The sequence below is a fragment of the Urocitellus parryii genome, chromosome 4, assembly GCF_045843805.1.
Source record: "Urocitellus parryii isolate mUroPar1 chromosome 4, mUroPar1.hap1, whole genome shotgun sequence".
In the NCBI taxonomy this organism is placed as follows: domain Eukaryota; kingdom Metazoa; phylum Chordata; class Mammalia; order Rodentia; family Sciuridae; genus Urocitellus; species Urocitellus parryii.
The window spans coordinates 184,752,847-184,766,810 of record NC_135534.1 but is presented as its reverse complement, the minus strand read 5'-3'; the positions used below and the strand labels follow the sequence as shown (position 1 = coordinate 184,766,810).

At 34.6% G+C, this 13,964-nt stretch overlaps 1 protein-coding gene across 8 annotated transcripts in view; it reads right to left on the bottom strand.

The window, feature by feature from the left end:
- Nucleotides 1–13,964, bottom strand: part of Fktn (fukutin) — a 99,465-nt gene that overhangs the window by 34,353 nt on the left and 51,148 nt on the right. The window lies entirely within an intron of this gene.

The following is a 13,964-nucleotide window of genomic DNA, read 5'->3' as shown; positions in this document are numbered from 1 at the left end:
TAACAGCTAATCCATCCCCTAAGATCTAACAGTAATTTATAATAATCAGTTCAGAGATGGGAATGTATCCAAGTTATACAAATGAAAGTCCTAGAATTTCTGTGGGATTACTAGGGAAAGAGGTGTCAAAGCAAAGTTACCAAAAGATAAAAGAAAAATTGTTTTCTTTTCTTGTACAACCTCAATTTCCTAAGGATATAGAATAAGCATGACTCCAAGTTGCATTCCCAGGTTTTCCCTGTGGTTCCATATCTTCATGATCCTACCTATAGTTTGTCTTTCTTACTTTTCCCTCAAATGCTAAAAAATATCTTTAAACTAGCCTAAGGAATGTTAGTTATAATGAATTTAACTATATCTATTGTAGAACTACAACAATTAGAAGGTAAGTTTCAGTAATTAAACCAGGACATGTTTCTTAAAGGCATTTTGGATCAAGTAGATTAAATCCAATGTATTGCATAGGAAAGCTAAAACTAGCAGGTCTGCTTGAAGTAAGCTGTGTGTGTGTGTGTGTGTGTGTGTGTGTGTGTGTATGTACACGTACACATATACCTCCCTATATTCGGTGTTGTTTTTTTTCCTGAGAAATGCTGCTTCTCTTCACAACATAGAATGAACTTTCAGTAATGAAACCTGAAGTGGCAACAGAAGATATCACAGAAATTTAAAACTTTAGAGGATTAGCCAGGCATGGTGATATATGCCTATAATCTTAGTTACTGAGTAGGGTGAGGCAGGATTGCAAATTCAGTCAGTCTGGGCAACTTAGTTAGACCTTGTCTCAAAATAGAAGTTCAGTGGTAAAGAGCCTCTTGGGTTCAATTCCTTAGTACCATAAAATTAATTAAAAATAACATATTAGAGTTTAGATTAAATAACATTGTAGAAATAGGACCTGAGATGTTCTCCAAGAAAAGGTCATTTCTTATATATTCTGCCTTTGAATATCATGTTTTACCACCAAAGAAACATAAAGCCATACATAAAAATGAGACCGAACAAACTCAAAAGATAGCAACAAGTGCCTTCTACAAAAACCAATGGCAGTTAAAGGGCTGTCCCAGCTGGCTCCTGTGAAAAGATAGCCTCAGCAAATCTCATAGCTGAGAAAGAAACAAGATATAGCTTAGACCCACCAGCTGCTTGTCCCTATTTTATTCTGCATACTCCTATTCAAGGAATTGCTTATTTTGTCATCAGACATATCCACCCATCTTTAACTTCCACCCTCCCAAATCAAATGCTGGTCAGCAGAATAGCCACCTGTCCTGTCCTATCAAGTTGTCACACTGAAATTGAGTTCAGGCGAGATCATGGCCTGTCTAGTAAGTTAGTCCAGAACACTCCTCAAAGTATTAGCCTCTAAAGTCTCTCATCAAAGAGCTGGAAGAGAAAAATAACAGAACTAGGATAGACAGGATAGAAGAGAATGCTAAAGATTTTATGAAAGCCATGTTTTGGACAATGAAGGATTTGTGAGAAAACCCAAACCATTTAAATATATAAACAACGTAAAAATAACACAAAGACAATTTAACTAGAATGTGAATTTTTATTCCCAAACAGAAATATCTCTAAACTTTCTGTGGCTTCTTTTCCCCAATTATTTTTCAATCCATTCAGAAACAAACAAAAACCCCATCTAGTTTCCTAAGAGAAGAGTAAAGATAAACAAACCATAAAATGGGAACACTCATCATAAAATAGGATTGTTGAGAGGAAGGGGGGTGAGTGGCACAGAAGAGTACATGCCACCCACCCTGTCAGGTTACCAGTAAATAATGCCTATGACTAAAGTACACCATGGGTCTGCAACATTACCTTGGGCTTTAAAGCTAGGATTAATTTTGGCTGATGAGTTTGTACTTCAAAGCCCTTGGACAGGATCCAAAATGTGATTTAAATTTAGACTACAGCAACCCTAAGTCAGAAAATAAGTTTAAGGGATCTTACTATCACACACACACAAGATTCTTCCATCTATTTTTTTTCATACCATGTTTACTTTGCTTGATTTTTGCCTAATAAAGTAATTAGAGGGGCTGGGGATGTGGCTCAGGCAGTGGTGTGCTTGCCTGGCATGTGTGCGGCCCGGGTTTGATCCTCAGCACCACATACAAAGATGTTGTGTCCACCGAAAACTGAAAAATGGATATTAAAATTCTCTCTCTCTCTAAAAAAAAAAAAGAATGACCATTGAGGGCTGGGGCTATAGTTCAGTGGTAGAGCACTTGTTCGATCCTCAGCACTACATAAAAATAAATAAATGAATAAAGATATTGTGTCCATCCACAACCATTGATATTCTTTTTTTTTTTTTTTTAAAGAGAGAGTGAGAGAGGGGGGAGAGAGAGAGAGAGAGAGAGAGAGAGAGAGAGAGAGAGAATTTTTAATATTTATTTTCTAGTTCTCGGCGGACACAACATCTTTGTTGGTATGTGGTGCTGAGGATCGAACCCGGGTCGCACGCATGCCAGGCGAGCGCGCTACCGCTTGAGCCACATCCCCAGCCCCAACCATTGATATTCTTAAAAAAAAAAAGTAATTAGAACTAAGAGTCAGTTGGTATAGAATATATTTTTTCTTAACAGAAACTCTTAAAATCCATAGCTCCTTGTTGATGATGAAAGTAACTTACTTGGTTTAATTTTATAATACATGAATATAATTGCTAGATGAAAAGGAAGTTCTTCCAGCATTCTAGAAGACCACTGTTTATTATTACTAGTTATTGAACCTAAATGAGATAGAGACACCACTGACTACAATTGAACCTGACCTTTTTAAATATTAAGTTTGCATTCAACTCTTCAGTTGGAAGAGTAGGCCATAATTTCATAGGAATTTCCTGCAAAACACAGATGGGTTATTCTCATTATAGATCTTATCTCTTCTAACTCCTAATTTCTTTTCCTTGTGTTATTCCAGTGCCTAACTTCTCTAGCAAACTGTTTAATACAAACTGGGTTAGCAGACATTCTGATATTAGTGGGAAGGCTTCTAAAGTTTATATTTAAATATGATTATTCATTCTAGGTTTTTGTTATATTTTCTTTATTAGTTAAAAAAAATTCTATTTTGTTTAAAAGGCCTTTTATTTTTAATTACAAAACCTTATCAATATTTTTAAGTTACATCTATTAAACAGCCATGCAGTTTTTCTCCCTTTAATCTTCTAATACTTATTTATTTATTTATTTTTAAAACTCGATTTATTCATTCATTTATTTATTTTTATGTGGTGCTGAGGATCGAACCCAGGGCCTTGCATGTGCAAGGCGGGAGCTCTATTGCTGAGCCACAACCCCAGTCCCCTTCTAATACTTTAATATGGAGAATTATACAAATATACACTGGAAAAAATTTTTCATTCACTTAGGATATTTTCATCTGTGTTCTCTGGGACTATAATTTCTCTTAAAATTTTCTAGATTACCCATGTCCATATTTCATATTAGTCTCATAAAATAAATTGCCTAGATATCTCTTTTTTATTTTCTAAAATAGGTTATAATATTGGGGTAACCTATTTTATATGGTATGGTAAGACTTTCCTGTACACTTTCTAGGCATAAGTGTCTTAGTAGGGAAAAGAAGGGGAAAGAAGGATTTTTGATCACTATTTCAGTTTCTTGAATGAATATAGGCTATGTGAATTTTCTTGATTTTATTTTGGTTAATATTTTTCTAGAAAATTATTCTTTTTCACATTTTTGCCTAAAGTCATGCATGGCATTTTCTGAGAGTCGGCATAACATAGTTAAGGACACAAAGAGTAAGACATCATGGGTTTGAACACTGCATATTGTCTTTACTTTTTCTCTTTTCTTCTCAGTCTTGCTAGATGCCATTTATTTTACTAGTTTTAAAATTAAATTTTTAAGAATCAGCATTTGGAATTGTTGGTTGCTTCCTATTTCATTAATTTCTTCTTTTGATTTCCTTTTTTCACTTTCCTCAAGCTGTCTGTATTGTTATTTAATTTTCTCCAAGTTCAAAGTTTGATTTTTTAATGTATTTTTCACATTTAAGTGGTTTTAAGGCTGTAAATTTAGTTCTACCCCTTTAACTATAGCTTGTATATTTTAGTATACAGTACATTAATATCTTTGAGTCCTAAATATTTTATAACTTCTATTATAATTTCCTTTTTAATTCATTAATTATTAAGGAGTATGTTTAAAAGATTCCCTCAATTTAAAAAATTCCCACCAGACAACAACACACCAAGGAAAGCAAACTTCTGGCCAATATAATTGATAAATATAAAAATCTTAATAAAATATTGGCAAACCACACAGAAAAACACATTAAAGGATACTGCACCAAGATCAAGTGGTTCTCATACCAGTCATGCAAGGTTGGTTCAACATATGCAAATCAATAAATATAATTTACCACATAGAGTTATGGACAAGAATCACATGATTATCTCAACAGACACAGAAAAAACATTTGACAAAGCCTAACACCCATTATCTTTAAAACACTACAGAAGCTAAAGATAGAAGGAACTTACTTTAACATTATATTGGTTATATATGACAAACCCAAGGCCAACATCATACTGAACAGAGAAAAACTTAAAGTATTTCCTCTAAAAACAGGACCAAGAGAAGGATGCCCACTCTCACCACTCATATTCAACATATTCCTTGAAACTTCAGCCAATCAGGCAAGAGAAGGAAATTAAAGAAATACAAATAGGAAAGAACTTAGGAATAAAACCAGAGACCATGCGTCTAATAGAAGAAAAAGTAGGCCCTAATCTCTATCATGTGGGATTAGGTCCCAACTTCCTTAATAAGACTCCTGTGGCGCAAGAATTAAAATCAAGAATCGATAAATGGGATGGACTCAAACTAAAAAGTTTCTTCTCCACAAAAGAAAAAATCTGTGAGGCGAATACAGAGCCTGCATCTTGGGAGCAAATCTTTACCCCTCACACATCAGATACAGCACTAATCTCTAGGGTTTATAAAGAACTCAAAAAGCTAAACACCAATAAAACAAATAACTCAATAAATGGGCCAAGGACCCGAACAGACACTTTTCAGATGATGATATACAATCAATCAACAAATACATGAAAAAATGTTCATCATTACTAGCAATCAGAGAAATGCATATCAAAATCACTCTAAGATTTCATCTCTCTCCAGTCAGAATGGCAGCTATTATGCATACAAACAACAATAAGTGTTGGTGAGGATGTGGGGGGAAAAGGTACACTCATACACAGCTGGTAAGACTGCAAATTGGTGCAGCCAATATGGAAAGCAGTATGGAGATTTCTTTGAAAATTGGGAATGGAACCACCATTTGGCCCAGCTATCCTCTCCTTGGTCTATACCCAAAGGACTTAAAAACAGCATACGACAGGGACACAGCCACATCAATGTTTATAGCAGCACAATTCACAACAGCTAAACTGTGGAACCAACCTAGGTGCCCTTCAGTAGATGAATGGGTAAAGAAAATGTGTTATACACAATGGAATAGTACTCAGCAATAAAAGAGAATAAAACCATGGCATTAGCAAGTAAATGGATGGAGTTGGAGTATAAAATGTTACGTGAAATTAGCCAATCCCCAAAAACCAATGTCAAATGTTTTCTTTGATATAAAGAGGCTGATTCATAGTGGGATAGGGAACAGGAGCATGGGAAGAATAGACGAACTCTAGATAGGGCAGAGGGATTGGAGGGGAAGGGAGAGGATATGGGGTTATTAATGATGGTGGAATGTGATGATCATTATTATCCAAAGTACAGGTATAAAGACACAAATTGATGTGAATATACTGTGTATACAACCAGAAATATGAAAAACTGTGCTCTATGAGTATAATAAGAATTGAAATGCATTCCACTGTCATATATCAATAAAAAATAAAAAGAAATACAAATAGGAAAAAAAGAGCTTAAAAATTATCCATTTGCTGATGATGTTGACATGATTAGACCCAAAAAACTCCACCAGAAGATTCTAGAGCTGATAAACACATATAATAAAGTAGAAGAACACAAGATAAACATACATAAAGGAACTGCTTTCCTATACTCTAATAATGAATCTGCTGAAAAAGAAATTAGGAAAACTATTCTCATTAATTTAATGAGGGATCTCTACATTGAAAACTATAGAAAGAAATCGAAGGCTTTAGAAGATGGAAAGACTCACAAGTTCTTAGATAGGCAGAATTAGTATTGTCAAAATGGCCATACTACCAAAAGTATTATACAGATTCAATGCAATCCTCATCAAAACATCAATGACATTCTGCACAGAACTAAAAAAAGCAAAGAAAAACAAGGGACCCAAAATAGCCAAAGCAATTCTGAGCAAAAAGAGTAATGCTGGAGATATCACAATACCAGATCTGAAATTATACTACAAGCTACAGTAACAGAAACAGCATAGTATTGACACCAAACAGACAGAAAGACAAATGAAATAGAAGATACAGAGACAAACCCCCATGAATTCCGTTATCTGATACTAGACAAAGGTGCCAAAAACACATGTTGGAGAAAAGATAGTCTCTTTATCGAATGTTGCCAGGAAAACTGGATATTCATATACAGAAGAATGAAGCTGGACCCGCTATCTCTCATGGAGCACAAAAGTCAAGTAAGTGGATTAGAGACTTAGAAATTCGGCTAGAAACTCTATAACACGACTAGAAGAAAATATATGCTTAACAATCCATCACATTGGCACAGGAACCAACTTCCTTAACAAGATCCCTAAAGTGCAAGAAATAAAACTGAAAATCAATAGGTGGGATGCCACAAACTAAAAAGCTTCTACACAGCAAAGGAGCTTGAAGAGAGAGCCTGGAGAATGGGAGAATATCTTTGCCACCTGCTCCTCAAATAGGGCATAAAGATTCAGAATATATAATGAATTAAAAAATCTTAACACTAAAAAACCCCAAGTAAACCAATTAACAAATGGGCAAAAGAACTAAACAGACACTTCTCAAAAGAGGAAATATAGGGGCTGGGGATGTGGCTCAAGCGGTAGCGCGCTCGCCTAGCGTGCGTGGGCGGCCCGGGTTTGATCCTCAGCACCACATACGAACGAAGACGGTGTGTCTGCCGAGAACTAAGAAAAATAAATAAATATTAAAATTCTCTCTCTCTCTCTGCCCCCCCCCTCACTCTCTCTTAAAAAAAAAAAAAAGAGGAAATACAAATGGAGAATAAATATATGAGAAAATGTTCAACATCTCTAGCAACTGGAGAAATGCAAATCAAAACTACATTAAGATTTCCTCTCACTCCTGTCAGAATGGCAATTATCAAGAATACAAATAATAATAGGTAATATATTAAGTTAGTTGTCAACATCATTATTTTTATATGCAATGGCTAACAAATTTAATGACATTTTCTCATTTTTGTTTGGTTCACCACTATTTTATATGTATCACATTTTCCCTCCAAGTTGTTAATATGTCTCTTAAGAATGGGTTTATGAAGCATAAACTTTTCTTAAGTCTTTGTATATATGTAAATGTCTTTATTTTTATCTCACACCTGATGTTAGTTTTAACTAAACATAACATTATAAGTTGGCAGTTATTTCTCCTTGGCTTTTGGAAGATGTCACTCTGCTATCTTTTGGGCTCAACTGTTGCTAAGGTATACTTGGTGCTTCGTTGTGAGCAATCTATTTTTTCACATAGCATGTATAAATATTTTTTGGTATTAGTTTCCTTAAGATGAATTTCAGATTTATTATTTATTCTGCTTATAATTTGAAAATTATATTTGAATACCGCTTCATCATTACTTATTCTTTTAGCTCAACTGTATCTTTAAGACATATTCACAGTACTTTGTGTCTGTAGCAAACAGATTATGACAAAGTGAGGAATTACTGTCACATTAATTATATGTCATCATTCCAATCTTGCTCTTAAACAGTCAGGTAAAAATTAAACTCAATTCTTGAAAACCAAAGTTATAGTAACTTTGCTGCCTTGTATTTTTTTAAAAAAATCATTTCTTGCACTAAATACTTCACAATCCCACCATGGACAATAAAGAGTAAAAAGAGTTATACAGGAATTACTAATATACTTTTCAGAGTCTAGGCTGAAATACAGTATCTCTAAGATCTTTACTAATTTCATTCTTCAGGCCTGTCCTAAACTACTATATTACATATTTATCTGTGCATTTACATACTCAGATAGAAGAGAGAATGTATGTGTTTTATATGGTAAATTTCTACCTAGTGAACTTCATTTTGCCACTGACTTCCACTGTAAATTGAGTGATCCTACCTACCCTACTGTCCAGTAAGGAATATGCACAGCAAACTCTGCTATGTGATCCCTATAGGACCTCTGCCCCAGGGACCAAACTAGTAGTCAACTGTGCTACAGGAGAAACAAGAAAAAAAATGTATATCAATAAGCAGACTATGACGCTGGGATTGTGGCTCAGTGGTAGAGCATGTGTGAGGCACTGGGTTTGATCCTTAGCACCACATAATAAATAAAGGTATTGTGTCCATCTACAACTAAAAAAATACTTTTCATAAAATTTGCTTCAGTGCCAGAGGACAAAGATTCAGGACATTTTTATGTCTGCTGAATAATTTCCAAAAACTAGATCTATAGCTCATCAATGAAAATCAGACATTAGCTGTATTTGTTTTCCACAATTTTACTAGCATTTCTCTTCAGAGAAATAACTTAAATACCCAAAAATGTAAATTAAAATTATGACTTCAAAAATTTCATGCTAAATACAGAAGGCTTCTTTTATTTTGATGTCAGATAACCCAATTTATCTAATCAAATGCAAAAGTCTTGAAGTTTATCATTACAATTAGGTCTGCCCTTGCCAAATTCATTGTTTCTGGCCCCATGTATCTCTGCATTTTAATATAGAAATCTTGGATTCTTTTCTCTTAATATCAAAGTCACAAAATATTTTTTAATATTTTTAACCTAAGTCAATTTTTAAAAAATATTTTTTAGTTGTAGTTGGACACAATACCTTTATTTAATTTATTTATTTTATGTGGTGCTGAGGATCGAATCCAGGGCCTTGCACGTGCTAGCGAGCATTCTACTGCTGAGCTACAACCCCAGCCCCCTAAATCAATTTTTTGAGGTATAATTTACATAGAATGAAATGTACGAATTTTAAGTGATAAATATTGATAAATGTATAACCTATGTAGCCACCATTTTAATCAGGATAGAGAACACTTCTACCATCCAGAGTTTCCTGTGTTCCTTGCCATTCAGTAGTCAACCCACCCGGTCCCTAGGCAACCCCTAATCTTATTACACTCATCACTGGTTTTGCTTGTGCTACAGCAAAATAAAATAAAAGTAAATACACAGTATGTATTGTTCCTGACTTCTTTTACTTAGCATAATATTTTGAAGATGCATCCATCCATTGTATTCTATCATCTGAATATATCATAATTTGTATAACTGGTCACCAGACTATGTGCATTGATTTAGGATGATTTTACTTTTTTAGCTAGTATGAATAAAATTGCTAGGAAAATTTGTGTCTAAGTCTTTTAGTAGAAACATGTTTTTTTTTTCTCTTAGGATACTACCTAACTTAACCCCTTAGAGAATTATATTCAAATACACACACACACACACACACACACACACATATATATATATATTTAAAAAATATATAATTTTTACTTTACACAAATGAAAGATTTGCTGTTTATTCATTCTGAAGGCATCTTCTCTTAAAACAAAACAAAACCCCAAGCTCACTATATAAGTAACTACCAGTTCTTATAATGTATAAGTATACAATTTACCATGTAACATTTATTCACAGTTCTTCCCTCAACCCCTCAATTTTACACCTGCTACTGACTAACACTTTGGAGGTGTAATTAAGGAGACCTAAGACATAATCTATATGTTATAAAATATGAAGACATAAATAGAGCAGGAAGTACAGGATCATTTTAGAAAAGTCAATGTTTTAAATACACTCATTTAAAGAAATTATTCAAATTTGCTTTTTAGCTTCACAGCTGTATGTACTAAAGAGACAAATGTTTTTTGAGAGCTGTAACTACAGTAGAATAGTATCAATCTATAAAGCTGAGAGACAATGAGGGAGGACTCTATATCTAACTCTAGTTTTTAACTTGTAGGGAAGCACAGTGATTGAAAATAACTAACAACTTAATTTTATGGTTTTAATTCTCCAAAGGTGCTGGTTGGATCAAGTCATTAATCTAGTATCATCCTATCATCTTCACAAAACAATGTGGAATAAACTTAAGAGGCTTTGATTTAGTTTCAAGTAGGGTTCAGATCTTACTCAGCTCTATAGATGATGTACCAATGTACCAAGACTGATTTTATTTATCACTTAGAAAGGACTGACAAATCAGCAAAAGTACTTTAATAAAGCATGAGGGAAGTAAAGGGAAAAAAATTCAGAGCAAGAGATTATATCCAGATAGAGATACCAAGGAATAATTTAAAGGAGGAGGCAAATCCAATGCTTTTGACTGGGCAGACTTAGGAACTACAATAATGGAAGATAATCTGGTATTACTAGTGACTTACTTAAAATCTTTGACTAAAATCAAGTTTCAAAAGGCAGGGTGTCTAAATGCAATTTGGTACTCTGGAATGGAACAGAAAAAGGATAGTAGAAAAAAGGATAGCAGAAAACAGGTGAACAAAAACAAGTCGAGATTGATCTTTTTTTTTTTTTTTTTTTTTTTTTTAGGGCTGGGATAGAACCCAAGGGTGCTTTACCACTGAGCCACATCCCTAGCCATTTTTTTTTTTTTTTTAAATTTTGAAACAGGGTCTCATTAAATTGGTGAGGCTGGCTTTGAACTTTCAGTCCTACCTCAGCTTCCCAATGTGCCATGGCGCCTGGCCTTAACTTGATCTTTACTTCATATCACATAAAAAGGACCCAAGAGATATCAACCATAAATATACTAATACGCTGAACTACATTAAAATTAAGAACTTTCTTTTTTTTTTTTTAAAGAGAGAGAGACAGAGAGAGAGAGGGAGAGAGAGAGAGAATTTTAATGTTTATTTTTCTTAGTTTTCGGCGGACACAACATCTTTGTATGTGGTGCTGAGGATTGAACCCAGGCTGCATGCATGCCAGGCAAGCACGCTACCGCTTGAACCACATCCCCAGCCCCAAATTAAGAACTTTCATTGAACAAAAGTTACCACTAAGAAAGTGAAAAGAAAAAAAGAACAAATTGAGAGGCTATTTTCAGTATAATTTAAGCCACAAACAGTAAGAAAAAGACTGACAACTCAAATAAAAGACTGATTAAACATTTAATAGATACCTCACAAAAAAGAGCAAATAAATGATCTATAAAAATGAAAGAGTGGTGGCCCTCACCAACTCATTCGGGAAATGGAAATTAAAACTACAACGTGGTAACACTACATATCCTCCAAAATGATTAAAATTAAAAAGTCTCACAATGCCAAGTGTTGGCAAGAAAGTGAATCAATGAAAGTCCTATTAAGTGTAAATTTGTACAACCAACATTTGAAAACTATTTGTAAGCAAAAGAATGAATATTTGTATTTCCTATGAGGAAGCTATCCCACACTACTGCTATGGTCCGAATGTTTCTGTCCCCTCAAAATTCTCACATTGAAATCATAACCCTCTAAGGCAATGGTACTAAGTGGTGGGGACTTTAGGAGGTGAGTGAATGGGATTAGTATCATGAATGGGATTAGTATCCTTATAAAAGAGGCCTGAGGAATTCTGCTTGCTCCTCCCACCATGTAAGGACAGAGGGAGAAGCTGACAGTCTGCAAGCACCAAAAGATCTCACCAGAGCCCAATCATGCTGGCACTTGATCTTGTACATCAAGCCTCCAGAACTGTGGGAAATAAGTTTCTTGTTAAAAGCCACCCAGTTTATTGTATTTTAATGGATTAAGATAAACATGAACAAGGGTACTGTGTAGAATGTTTACTACAGCATCATCTAAAATAGCCCCAAGCTGAAAACAACCCCAGTAGCCAACTACAGTGGATTTAATAAATACTTGTAGTACAAACACATACATCAAAGAAAATGAACAATAGCAACAACATGAATGAGTCTCACAAACATAATGTTCAGTGAAAAGATATCAGGGGCTGGGAATATAGCTCAGTTGGTAGGGTGCTTGTCTGGCATGCACAAGGTTCTGGGTTCAATCCCCAGCACCACACACACACACAAAAAAAAAAAAAAAAAAAAAAAAAGATGAGGAACACGATTCTATTTCTGCAAAATGAAAAATCAGGTATAACTAAACTAATATTAGAAGACAGGACATTTGTAACTTTGAGGGAAAAAGGAGTTGATTGTGAGGGCAAGGCCTCTGGGATGCTGGGTAAATATTGTTTTTTTGCCATACCACGGATTGAACCCATGGCCTTGTACATGTTAGGCAAACACTCTATTTTCAAGCCACAACATCAGCCTTTTGTATTTTGAGATGTGATCTTGCTAAGTTGTCTAGAATCACAAACTTGTGATCCTCCTGGGATTACAGGAGTACACCACCACACCAGGTCCAAATATCTTTTTTTTGCAGGGAGGTGGGTACAGGGTATTGAACTCAGGGGCACTTTGACCACTGAGCCACATCCCCAGCCCCTATTTTATATTTTATTTAGAGACAAGGTCTTACTTGCTTAGCACCTTAACTTTGCTGAGGCTGGCTTTGAACTTGCAATCCTTCTGTCTCAGCCTCCTGAACTGCTGGGATTACAGGCCTGCGCCACCTCACCTGGCTCCAAATATCTATTTTTTGACTGAGATTCTAGCTACATGATTGTTTATTGGATGATTTTTGGAGCTAAACACTTTCTGTGTGTGTACCTTTATGTGTATGTGTTACACTTCAATTAAAATATTAATGATTATTTTCTATTTCCTAATCTTCTCTAGACTATAAATTTATGTTTTACTTTGAATCCTTAAGAGTTCTTGAATTCCCATTCAGGTTGAGGACTCCCTTGTTCATAGCCAGGCATGGAGGGTTTGTTTGTTTGTTTTTGTTTAGTTTCATTTTACTGCTTTTCCCAGTTACCTCCTGTTTAGCATAGGTTCTCATACACCTAAGTCTAGCTTACTATACCAGCTTTTTCTGTAGGTTTCTGTACTAACAGTCTCTTTCACTTCTTCATGCCTACACATATTAGCTATAACAGTATCCCTCAACAGGGCTTGTATCTTATTACATTCCCCACCTAAAGTCCTAAGAGATTCTATTGTTTATTACTTTAAATAAAAGTCTCTGCAGTCCGATATTAAGTCTTTCTGTCAATTAACTGCTTCACCAATATTGCTCAATATCATCTTTCTACACTGATTAAATCTCCTTTCTTAGAGCCAACTCAATCTAATTTAATAGCAATCCGCCGTTCAACAATATTCAAATTGTGCTGGCTCTACCCTTACCTTAGCATTCTCTGTACTTGTTTCATTCTTACAAACTGTCTCTCTGCAATTATGTAGTATAAGTTTGTATTCATCTTTGTTACATCTGGTAGGCTTTAATTCACTATTTGTGATTTTTTTTCCTAATTATTACATGGCAATGAACCTCCCTAACTGGACTTCGAGGTTCTGCCTGCTTAACTCAGAATTAGTGAACAACTGAGAATCTATTATGTGTCAAGCACTGAATCAGGTAATTTCACAATATTATTCAATATAAGCATTACATGCCATGAGGTATGCAGTGTTATCTTCATGTTATGGAGAAACCTGAAGCTCACTCAACTAAAATCACACATGTATATTTTAGATATAGAAGTCTCTAAATAAAAAGTGCCTAACAAATATTTAAAATGAAATATTCAGATATATTGTAATATTTTATAGATAAATTTTGAAAATGCAACTGAAAGGTTGTGAAAAAGATGTGCTTTGCACCACTAAAAGCCAAT